We start from the raw sequence: 12,974 nt of genomic DNA on the forward strand, positions 1-12,974 counted from the left end.
CTTGCTGCACAGTTCACACCTTGGTAATTGGTCTTGCACACCGTAGATCTCGTCGAAAAGTGATACTTTCTGGCTTCTGCGCTTTAGTTGGAAAATCCCTGATTTGGTGAACGGCTTCTGTGACGTAGCCTACCAATTTTTCCCAAGTGTTAGTTTTTCTGAAACTAATCACTCTGTCCCAAATTCTCCTCATGATTGAATTGCCAAACTAACGATAAGAATTAAAGTCAAAGCTGTTATACAGCATCCAATAACGTTTTGCTAAAGTTAAAATTTATCGAAAACTATAAGGACTATGTGCCTAAAATTCTAACCTTTTCATGGGCCTAATAAAATTAAATGAATTTAGCCCGAAATAGTTAAGCAATAGCAGGATTCAAACTCGAAACCTCCAGCGTTTTTCCTATGCTTAACCACTCTGCTTTCTTCTTCCTGTTTAAAACGAGAGCAGTACCCACATCTGAAATTTTGCTGGTCCCCGTGATTCAAAAACTTCCGTAAATCGAGGCTAATTAAATAGTCACTTTGAAAAAAATCTGCCATAAAACGTGTGAAATTGCACAGTAACTGTACTTAAAACCCAGAATAGAAGCGGCTTTTCTTTGTGTGTTTCTGATTTAGATTTTGCCTATCAGTCAAAATAGTTTATTGATAAGAGCAACGGAAACCATGTTTTCTAGTGCGTTGGTGTGGATTTGTTATAAAATGGTTTATGTTGTATTTGTGTGAAGAGCATCGGAAACCATGTTATCCGTTGCATTTATATTGTATGTGCCATTCAGTTCTCATCCGTTACAGTAGTTTGATCAGTACTCACCAATGTGTCACTCAAATGAACTGTCATTCAGTTGAGCATGAATTATTTGTCACTCAAATGAACGTTAAAAGAATGTGTCACTCAAATGAGCTGTCACTCAAACGAAATGTCACTCAGCTGATCAACTACCAACACAAATGTACATAAATATTTGTGTCAAACGTTACACGTTACAAAAAGTAATTAACCTATTCTAGCACTATGTCGTACAAGTGGATCAATTTTATTGTCAGTCAAACGGTATTTATTGATCGCAAAATAGGAAGCAATTAAGACAAATTAACAATAGAAACATTTCAACCATCACTTCAGCACAATAAGAAAACATCGCAGAAATTTACAAATTTTAATCGAAACTTTCTTTTATTAATTGAGCAACCGTGCGATTACGTTCTTTGTACGATTCTTGCTGGTCTTCTTTTCCACATTCTGCTTGAAAGTGTCTATTCCGCTCTATCCTAATTTTTCTTTGTTTTATGGAAATTAAAGGTTAAATTATTATGGGCAAATGCTACTACATATTATAAGATTCGAAGACTATTGTAGTATTCCGAATATTTACATTTTTGTAAGGTTATTGCCAAGTTTCATAAACAAGTTTTATAGCGAGAAGATGATTGTTTTTGTTTAAGAAAATGCCATTGAAAGATATTAAAGGAAACCGAGCTATTTGACTAGCTGTCAAGCGGGAAGTTCCTGGCTGAGAAAAAGTTTGGTTACACATACATTCGCCATTTACGTTTTATTAGGCCTACTTATATAAGTATTTATTAATAAGCCGAGTTATTGTTAGGTGATATTACAAATATATTGCAACAATACTTGTTTTAAATCCCCAAAACTGCAATCCGCTAAGGAACTTTCTGATAAAAGCACAGTGAATAGTGAAAGCAATAAGGTGGAATGTTCTCCGACAATTGTTAAAAATGACAAAATAAAAAATTTCTACTGCACTGTTTGTGATAAATCCTTCACAACGAAAATATAACATGAAAATACATTTAGACTCACACTGATATAGGATTATAGATGGCAAAGTCGCATTTAGTTTAAACCAATGTTTAATTTATATTGTTGTCAGTTTTATTTAACAAGCAATTTAACTTTTTTCATAACAATGTCCTCAATTCACACATAACATTATGTTACATTATAATCTTAATGAAGAATTTACTGCGCTGCCAGCACATAAAAAATGGTGCACGTGTTTTCAAAGGTCAAAAAACGTTGAATGTCACTCAGAATTACTAAGGGTTGCCCAGTTTTGCCATAGCGCCACACAACGCAAATTTTGAGCGGGTGCCTATGTAAAAATTCCAGCAACAAATAATTATTAAGGGGACTATGGTTTCCGGATCAGCTTCGGAGCACCAAAAGCTGCTCATTACACATATTCAGTCAATTTAAACAAGACTTTTGCTCAAATGCTAGAAATCGTACCCGTTGAATATAGGTGCACGTTTTAGTCTTTGATTTAAGTGATTTAATCCTTCCAGTCAATGCAACTTGAAAATTATGGAGTAACTTCACGAGCCTAATTCGCGCAATTGAATGGCCGATAATCTCAAGTTGGGGTCGACTCATAAAAAGTATGGTGCGGGCAGTGACGGAAACAACAAACAGTTGTTGTACCTGGCCACAAATCCTTCTGGGTAGGAAACGCTTTTGTGAAAACCATCATTAACAAGTACACTTTCAAAGCGTATGATTTAAAATTTGTTTCACAAAATACTTGCAAATAATTAAAGAAAGCAATTCTTTCAGGCAACCATCTCTTGAGAGAGTAAGTAGTTGCTGTGTTTTCTTGTGCCAAGGCCAAGGTCCAAGGTCCGAGGGCCAAGGGTCCGCGAAGGTTTCCCCTTCGCGCGTTTCCAGATTTGTCCAATTTTCCCCACCAAACACGCGAGCGATCGTTTTCGCGCGTGTTGTGGTAAAAATAGATGCCAGTTCCCATTTGACAATAAACTGCGGGGGAAAAATGACGACCATTGAACCAATGTCTAGAAATAGGTTACTAGGTTTGATAAAACCATAAAATACTTCAGACCAACATTGTGGACAAACCAAAGTTAAACACCAGAAAAGATAACACTTGAAGTTATATCAAATGAACCCAGTGAAATGCACCGCCAAAAACGTGCATTGTCAACAGATAAAAATTTTGCTCCGCAACCAAAAATTAGCAACAATGCTGTTGATGACATCACATTATCTTCTGAGAGGATGACGGATAATTGTGAAAATGCAGTAGACAAAACTAAGGTCCAACTAACTCTTTTACCAAAGATTCTACCGATGGTGCCGATGTTACCATCGCGGAAAGTAGGTCAATTAGTAAAAAGGTTGCAGAAGATGGTAATGTAAAAGAAGTAAGCCCTACAAAAATAGAAGATGGTGCAGAAGTGTCAATTTTGTCTTCTGCTCCAAGTTTTGACTTGAACACAGACACAGAGACAAAAAATCGACATATACAGAAAACGGTCTTGCTCCTTCCAGAAAATTATTTCAACACCAGTATGATGGGTTAAATATCTTAATTTAAAGATGCGTTTAGCAGGGCAAATTACCCACAAAAAGTCGCACAAAGTTCCCACACCGGCGGGCCGCTTTCTTGTAGCAATGCTGAAAATAGTAGGGAGTCCAATTGTTCATTTCTTAATTCTTCACTTTTTTGTTCACTTTCCACCATACCATCTATATGCCGCCGCTTACTAAAGGAGTCCCAAGACGCAAGGGAGTTGGAACGACTTGCCAGTAGCAATCAATGCGATTTTGCCAACACAGTTCAATAAAAAAAAGGAAATCAATTGCCAACAATCGAGACTTTAAATTCTAGGACCTATTACAAACGCAAAGGTTCTGGACCAGTCTTTTTTAACCAGCTGTCGCCGGGCAAGCAAACCAGAAAAAAACCTAAAGCAACTGCCAAGTGAATGCCCACACTGGAGAGCGTCGCCATCAATGTATTGGTTAAGTGTCTTTTATGCTTTCGCCGACACAGCAAGAGTTTACAAGCACTGGAGAAGGAAATACCTGTCAGCAAGTTTCATTATTTTGGAAAAGCTATATTTTAATGTTCTTGAAAATGAGCACTTAGTTTCATGATAAATATGCAAAAAGTATTTTTCTTCTGAAAGTAGTCTTTTCACACACATTCATGTGATTTATACGTATAGCTGCCCACTATGTGAAAGAAAGTTCAAGGGCAAAAGATTCTTTTCATGCTCCATATGTAACATGTCCAGCATCAGGAAGGAGGAAGTACAACAGCATCTTGCCTGTCATGCTATAGCGACAACATTTTACTGTACGCTAAAATATGATGTCCAGGCCTCCGGTTGTCCGATTTGCACAGCCACAACTGCAACTTATTCAATAAATGCGCACTAATCCTTGCAAAAGTCTTAATAAATATATTACCTTGGGAACGGTTATTGTTGTGATACGCACAAATATAAGAAAAAAAAATATCCTCGCTTGTTAGATGTGTATGTTGTCGATATACCAGGAATCTGCAACCCTTGGCCTCACCCAAAATTTAGAAAAAGGGAATGAAGCACAAGGCATTAGTTTGACCAAGAGGATCTCTTCCTAAAGATGAACCTTGTTACTTATTGCTTGCTGAGACCACAGATTAAACAAAACTTTGGTGATTTCTGCCCAAATAAAGTTTTTGTTATTCTCCAGCTCAAAAAAACAAGCAATGCGCTGGTAACATCTCCCCAGGAGTTACACTCTATGCTGGACCCGCCATGAAATCTTGGCTGTGTAGCTTCCTGCTTCTAAAACCTCAAATTTTTAACATTGATTGTGGTGGGACTGCTACTCACATGCACCAATTCGTTTCTGACCTTGGTTCATTCCACTTGTCTGACATCTTGTGTTAAATTTCTCAATTTAAAGATGCGTTTAGAAAGGCAAATTATGATTATTCTGAAAATAGTAGGGAGTCGAATTGTTTATTTCTTAATTCTTCAAGTTAATTACTTTTTTGCTCACTTTCCACCATACCATCTACATGCCGCCGCAGGCTAAAGGAGCTCAATCAGCATGTACGCCCATAACATCTTCCTTTCCTATAATCATTTATAATTATATTTAAATAACCAGCCATAGTTATGATTTTGATAAGAATCTGCTAAGACGCAAGAGAGTTGGAACGACTTGCCAGCAGCAATAAAGCGATTTTTGCCAACAAATTTAACAAACAAAATGGGAATCAATTGCCAATAATCGAGACTTTGAAATCAAGGACCAATTGTGTTAAAGATATGGGCGTTGATGGATATCTTTCCCATTAGTTATTATGCACCATACTGCATAGTATGATTCATACAGTATTGGCTATCAACCAACAGATTGAACAAAATGGGAATCAATTGCCAACAATCGAGACTTTGAATTCTAGGACCAATTACAAACTCAAAGGTTCTGGACCAGGTTTTTTTAACCAGCTGTCGCCGAGCAAGCAAACAAAAACAAAACCGTAAGCAACTGCCAAATGAATGCCAACACGGCAGGTTTGGCAAACTAACTGTTGCTTACCAATAACAGATTGGATTCGACTGGGTCAACTGCTTAGTGCGTACACGGCAGGATTTGAAACATGTAGACATGTAGACGACTATAGGCTCAACCAAAAAAGACAAACCAAGATCTACGTTTCCAAAAAGGCATTCGCAACACTAGTTCTGCCGACTGGCAGCCAACAATAGATAAAAGTTGATAAACAATGTGAAATTAGGCATTTGTGACAAACTTCCAGAAAGGCTGACAAAACCAAAAGACCAATACCTGGATTGTTTTACAACCATGCTTTTTCAGTCCAATAAAGTAATAATGAATCACAAAAGCGAAAAAATCATCAAAGCACACACGCGGCGCTCTTAAAGGTGACTTGCCCACAAATATAAATTTGTTAGTCAGGGGACTTACCTATCATAGATTAAAAAGTAACCTATGCTCAAACTTTCACCAGTGTTGGCGATTGACGGAAACCTTGTTACACGTTCCCATGCTTCGGTCGTCGTTGCCGTGACGTCAATTAGTAAAAAGTGGAGTAGCTGTTTGCGTTGTTTTGACGTTTTGAAGATTCAAAGCGTGTGCAATTGTGCATGCTGTCAGTTGCTTACATGACGTCAGAGACTTTTTAAGTAAATGGTGCTTATAGCTTTAAAAGATTTAGAACTCTCTCTCACACGTCAGGAAAATAGAACATTGGATGCATTTGATGGCAAAAATTGAATTGACACGTTTTGCGTATGGCTTAATTAAACTGGATATTGTTTTTCCCTTTTAACATGCAAATAAAACAAACGAGGTATCTTAAACTTTTTCATGTTTGACGTTCAAAAAAATAACTTGTATCCAATTTTATGCATTGACTCGTTTGTATACAGAGGGCTACAAAATCTTCTTCGGACTTATGTTGGCGCGCTAGCTACGATCTCCCACGAGCCGACGTTGGGCCTACCAACAACCACTAACTCACAGTGTTTTTATGCATTTGAGCAAAAGTTTATTTTTTCAATCTTGAAAAAGCAAACACAACATTTTACTGCAAAGCATCGCTATCATCACTTGACACAGATGAGTCGAAATTCATAAAACAGACTTGTCTGTCTTCGAATTTCCGTTCTTTATCGAAAACATTTTTGTAATCAAAATTATTGCAATATGTTTCTTTACTATCTACAAAATTAAATATGCAAAAGTTTAACGCTCTGCAATACATGATATGAACATTAAGCACGTATGCCACACAGCTTACCAAACTTACTCTCATTCTTTTTCGACTTTCCCCTTTCCTGTCAATATCGTTTTTAATCATTTCATGACCTCGCATATACTCTCTGCTTCTTTGATACCAGAATTTTCGGCAGCATCTAAAGTATAATGACATAAAAGCTAAACATTGGAATACACATCTTCCACAGATAATACTAAATAACACTGACAATACATCTTAAAACAATGAAGCAGTAAGCAACCTAAAATTCCAAACAGGACAAACAGTAATTTTGACTTATTCACCTAAAACAGCTTTTGCGAGTTGTGATGAATGCATTCCTCTCTTGTGACCCTTTTCCATCCAATTAGGACTGGTCGCTAGTTCAGATGTCAACAATTTGCTCCGAAGCATGCTGATAACAACTTTCACTGTTATGCCACTTATTTTGCTAGATAGGAAATCAAAATACATCCTGATAAGAATCAGTTGTTTGGTGGCATTGTGTTACTGGTTACAAAGGCATAGTTTATTGTGACCATTCAAGTAATTACTGTTTGGTAACCGTGCTTCTACAATCTACATGGAAGCATTATCAAAGTTGTAAGTGAAAAAAGGTCAAGGTAGCCCCCCATTGCAATTAGATTATAGAGATGAAAACATTTGATATTCGTATTATTATCAGTAACTTGGATATTAACGTACATTTTTCACTTACAAGAACGCCCGCTTGTGATTTTTCTGCCAGCAGTCATTCCACCCTGTCAAAATCCTCAAATGAATCTATCGGCTAGTTCAGGGGTCGGTAACCTGCGGCTCCGGAGCCTTATACTTATACTATAAGACAATAGAAGTGTGAACAAAGGTTTAATTGCGCTCAGCGGGAGTCAGCCTCTACGTAACAAAGAATGTTCAAACTTACTAAAAAGTGTAAAAAGTGTCATGTGAACTTTGCAGAATAATAACATTTTTTTGGAGCTAGGTTGATGCATATACACTATTATACAGGGAAAGTAAACCCACAAAAAATTTTCAAAGTAATGCAATATTGTAAATCATTCCACTAATGACACATTATTCCATACCTTAATAAAGATAGAGTACAGTTGCCAAGTATCAAGATAACACGATATCAAAAATGCTGCAGATAATGAACGCGAAACAGAAATTTGAAAATGAATGAAAAAGAGAAGATAGTAAAAAAATAACTCAAACTACACAAGTTCAAGTGTATTTAAAGTTGGTAAATGTAGTTTTCTTTCTTCTTCTTTTGGCTGTCACTGGCAATTGTACTTTTTTTGTGGAGAAGTGTCGGAATCTGAGTAACAAGTTCCTTCTCTTTGTTTCTTGGGCGTGCCTACAAAAATAACACGCACTTCCTAAGTCTGTTTGTAATAAATGACGCTATTTTTTTGGCAAACAAACAGGTAGAAAAAGCAAAATGGTAGAGTGAAACTTCAACCAAATCCATACTAACTTACAGAAGGATAGGTCAACTCTTGTAGCTAAACTGTTTGTCTGGAGGCCACCGAGCTAGACATTTTTCGCCCATTTTTATGTCAGCAAGCGACTGAACGTCACCTCCCGAAGGAAATCTGATGTCAACAGGCTTGAAGATGTCCAGGATAATTCGATCATAGGTGAATTTCACTCTTATGACGTTAGCTATTTAGATATAACAAAAAAAATTTTAGGCGCGTTTAATTAATTAATTAATTTAAGGTGATAAACCATAACATGCATATTAGGCTACTATAAAACTGATTGAATAAAAATTAACATTTTACCTTAAGGCGCATGCTAATAAATTTGTGACAAACCTGCTGCTTCTTGTGACTGACTGCCAGTGACTGCGCCTGTTTAAAAAGTGAGTATTTAAACCATTTAATATTTAGAAATATTACACCTATATTATTCATTTCACCATCTTCTGTGAGATCTCTACCTATTTGACAATCGCTTTTGTCAGTCACGCTGGGAACTGGCTCTGCAAAACAAAAAGAAAAACTTTGCTAAACGTGATAAACTATAACAGGCATATAGGCTACTATAAAACTGATTGAATAAAAATTAACATTTTACCTTAAGGCGCATGCTAATAAATTTGTGACAAACCTGCTGCTTCTTGTGACTGACTGCCAGTGACTGCACCTGTTTAAAAAGTGAGTATTTAAACCATTTAATATTTAGAAATATTACACCTATTATTCATTTCACCATCTTCTGTGAGATCTCTACCTATGCTTCAAAAAATGTAATCACGGATTAACAATTTTCATTATCAATGTATCAATAAAACACAAAACTGATACAAGAGATATGACACTAAACAATATTGTTAGTATTTTTCTTACTTGCGATCTCCTCCGGATATATTCGAGCGGTTTGCACAATTTCGGAAGGGTGTGTAACATCATAAAATGTATCTGCAACGCCAAGAGTGTGTCCTTCAGCCCTTGCAATTGCTTCCTTTATTTGTCGTGGCTGATTTCTCTGGTTATTAATTTTCTTGTTTCAGTTACATTGACCGGAGTTTTAAAGCATTTTCTGCTAATTTTCTTGTATATTGTATTAAAGGCGGCTGAAGACATTCTTCCTTTCAAATTGCTGCCAGATAAACTGGGAAACACATGATCATTAAGAGTTGGTAGTGCTTGTAAAAATGACCATACATGATCAGATGTTTTCTTGACATCTTCAAACTCCTCTGGTGATAGTACGAGACAAGCATGCCTCGTTTTTTCTTTCTGGTCAGCTACCAAAATGGAATAAAAACCAGAATCCATGACCTCGTGGTCCTCAACTTCTTTTCGTTTTAATCCAGTTATTGTGGAAGACCTACAACCAAGCCTACAAATTGTTCTTGTAAAGATATCGCCACAAACATAATGTAAAAATATGTGGAAATCACAAAAAGCCAGTCTTGGTTATGATTGACGGGTCCATGGCAATGTGGAATGCCGTGTTAAGATCTACCTGCAACGAATCAAGACTAGAATACTATGACCGTTGTTGGAGAATAGTGTCAGGTGATGCTCGTTGTAACGATTTAAGCAAAACATTCGTTCACAACTGTCTAAGCCACGCAATGCGAGCTGCTAAAACTACAGTTCGTAAGTACTATGGCAAAAAGCACAACTTCGTAGCAATGTATTGGATAAGCTTGCTATTTTCATGTACTACGCTGGATCAGTTGGACAGCATCATGGATGGAATAATCTACATAACAAATTGCAAAATGTCATCAAGTAATGTTAAAGAGCATTTTGAACATCTTAAGTATCATGACAAAGATGAAACTTTAGCTAGACATTGCCAGCCACTAGAAGTAGATAACAATGAAGAACATAAAGAATCTAACTACTTTTGCAATAGATCAGACGATCGCAAACAGGAACTTAATTCAAAATTTTACCTGCGTTATTTGGGTCGAGTTGCAGATTTCCGCTCCTTAGATGCATACGCCAAACACAATGTACGTCAAACAGCGGTTGAAAAAAATCCGTACTATGGTGAAGAATTTTGTGATCAGCTGATTAGCATAATTATCAGTCTCATCTGCACAACATCACAATTAATGTTAGGTGATCTGTCCCGTCATGGTAGCGTTGAATCAAAAGTGTATTGTGATTATAAAAAATATTTGAAAAGCTCAAAGACAAAAAATTGAAAACTGTGTGTCGCGACAATCTTACCCAGGGAATTATTGAGCAGCATTTTTCAGATCTAAAAAGAGTTTACTTGAAAAACTGCCGTGTTGGACGCCTCGACGACTTTGTTGAAAGGTACCACAAGGAGATCATCATCACAGAAAAACTGTATGCAGACAGTATAATACACACCAAGTCTGAAAAAAAACAAAAAAGAAAATTGAACTACTCTCAATATCACCTTTCAAAACCTTCAAACTCCTCATCTCAGAAAGAGACTCCAGTGGAATTGTCACAGTTTAAAAAGAGAAAGCGGAGAGGCAGAGGATTTTATACATCAGAAAAAGCTGCCAGAAATTTGAAATTTTCCACTGAAAACACAATGGTCAAGAAACCAATGTTGTCCGAATAAGTTGTATCGAATTAGCAATATTTACACCATGATCCTACTTTCATAATAATTCAGTAATAACTTCAATTTAGCATAACAAGGGAAATAACTAAGAGAAGAGAGAATTTCCAAGAGCCGAGAGAAGTACTAGCAAGTCCTGAAGGGACAAGCCCTTGCAGAGCCTCCCGGCGAGAGCATCCAGGGCGATTTGAACCAAGCTTAACATTTTATATCATACACGTCAGCCAATCAGCTAACGCCATGTTATTTTTATCATTGCTACGTATATATGCGTAATATCTATTATTCTACGAATCTACGTCATCCAAACATTTCATCAAGTACACTTCAAACTTTACGCCGTGAATACAAGGTACTGTACTTGAAAACTTCAATCTGCGTCACATATGTCGGTTTTAGAATTCCTTGTTTGAATAAGAGCTTAGCACGGAATACGAAGCTTTTGTAAACTTTACATTATCTAAACTGGAGAAAAATACAAACACTCATGCAAATGCCAATTTGTATAAATTATTGCAATTATTAGGCTATCACGAACGCTACAATAGGAAGAAATAAAATCGAGATTAGGTGTTACGCTGCTCACAGTTATAGTAAAATATGCACAATTTAACACATTAAGCTTGAGTGATGATGAAAACAACTTGGTTAAAGTCTTTAATCACATAATTTAAAATCCCTGCAACATTATGAAAGAAATCCCCTCTGCAACATTATGAAAGAATAGTCATTATATAACCAATTAATTATATTCCTCCCCCTCGTTCACATTCAAATACTGAGTGAGTTTTTACTGGATTGACGATGATGGTCATGATTGATGATAGTGGGTTTTAGTTATTTTGGACGAACTTGACATATTTTTATCAAAACAGAAATCCCCAACCTGTGGCCTATCATTTGCATCACAATGCAACATGTTACGCAACAATTTCTATGGTATCCATTGATTATTAACCAAATTATGAGTTTATCTACAACCAGCATGTATTCTCACGACTCTGTAACAAAGACAAAAGTTTTGTCTTAATTTAATAGATTTATGCGTAATGTGCCTTATCAGTAACAGTTAGTTCACATTTGTCAAGTGGCAAAAAATTGTATTGAACACATTTACTCGTGATGCGTTTTATTAAAAGACTTTTGTTGGAGACGACCTCCTACTAATTAATCTTTTAACTCTGCAGTTCGCAATTTTAAGAGGTTAGTTACCTCTGCTCTAAATATTTTCAGAGAATTTCACGGGAAGTTTAGAAAAAAAATTGACCAAACCTGCTCAAAAACATTTGCATTTTATATTTTTTCAAACTTTACATGTTTTAACCATTAAGTTTCAATCATGAATTGCTAAAGCTATATTAATGGTTGAATACTCTGAGTATGATCAGAGATTAGGAAAAATATCATGCAAGACTCTGAAGCCAATGGAAAAAAAGGGTTAGAATAGGGGGGTCCATTAATGGTATTATGCAAATTTACGGCCTAGTGGTTCTAATGCCGGAATATATCAGAGTTGTAACGAAACTAAATTGTTGAATTTTAAAAGTGTTTTACTTCATCTGAGTAAAACTTTGACAAAATGAAGTTCACAAATGTATTGTACTTCATCCTACATTGAGTTCAATAAACTTTTGCTTAAATGTTGCAGTTTGTTAAACTTTCATATAAACCAGGTTGAAATTGGCTAAGAATGAAACTTAACTTTTGCGCTGCTTCGAAACCAATTTTAATTTTTCGTTACGTCTTTTATTATTGCATGATTGCTTGGCATAATATCACTACTATTAATTATTATATACTTTGGATTGGTTTATCACCGATTAAAAATCTAAACTGATATATGGTGAAACACGCAAGCACAGACAATTAATAGTTTTCGACACAAAGATACAAAAAACATAACATATGCAATAAGGCAAAAAATTTTTTTAGTTTTTAATTTGTTTCTTCTCTTTTTTTCACTTTTTTTTCAATCATTTTTTTCTCTTTTTTTCAAATGTAATTTTAGATTTCCAGTTTTTTTTTGTGAATCACATGAATTTATCATTTATCCAACTAACACAACAAATCAACATCAATTAACAAATTTAAATTGTAAAGAAATATAGAAGAAAATTGGAGAAACCATCAACAGACAACTGCACTGGACAAGAACTTAAAACAAAAACATCTGAATTTAGTCTTTAATTGACTAAATTCAGTGAAAAACTCAAAACTAAATACTTTCGTAATTAAATTAGGATATGTTTTGCTTGTTCAGTTGAAACAAAAACTAACATAGCTACAGCAATTCCATCTTTTATGACGTTGCACAGAATTGTAAGGAACAAAAAAAAATTACATTCATGATTTGAAAAAAAAACAAAT

General features: G+C 35.7%; 1 long non-coding RNA gene across 1 annotated transcript; it reads right to left on the reverse strand.

Moving 5' to 3' along the window:
- Positions 1-9,430: 9,430 nt before the first annotated feature.
- On the reverse strand, positions 9,431-10,586 carry LOC143458231 (uncharacterized). Its single transcript, XR_013117670.1, has 3 exons — positions 10,241-10,586; positions 9,961-10,103; positions 9,431-9,764 (listed from the first exon to the last, which is right to left on the reverse strand). It is a non-coding gene; the product is annotated as an uncharacterized LOC143458231 (long non-coding RNA).
- Between the last annotated feature and the right edge of the window lie 2,388 nt (positions 10,587-12,974).

Source organism: Clavelina lepadiformis, chromosome 1 (assembly GCF_947623445.1).
Source record: "Clavelina lepadiformis chromosome 1, kaClaLepa1.1, whole genome shotgun sequence".
NCBI classification, from domain to species: Eukaryota; Metazoa; Chordata; class Ascidiacea; order Aplousobranchia; family Clavelinidae; genus Clavelina; species Clavelina lepadiformis.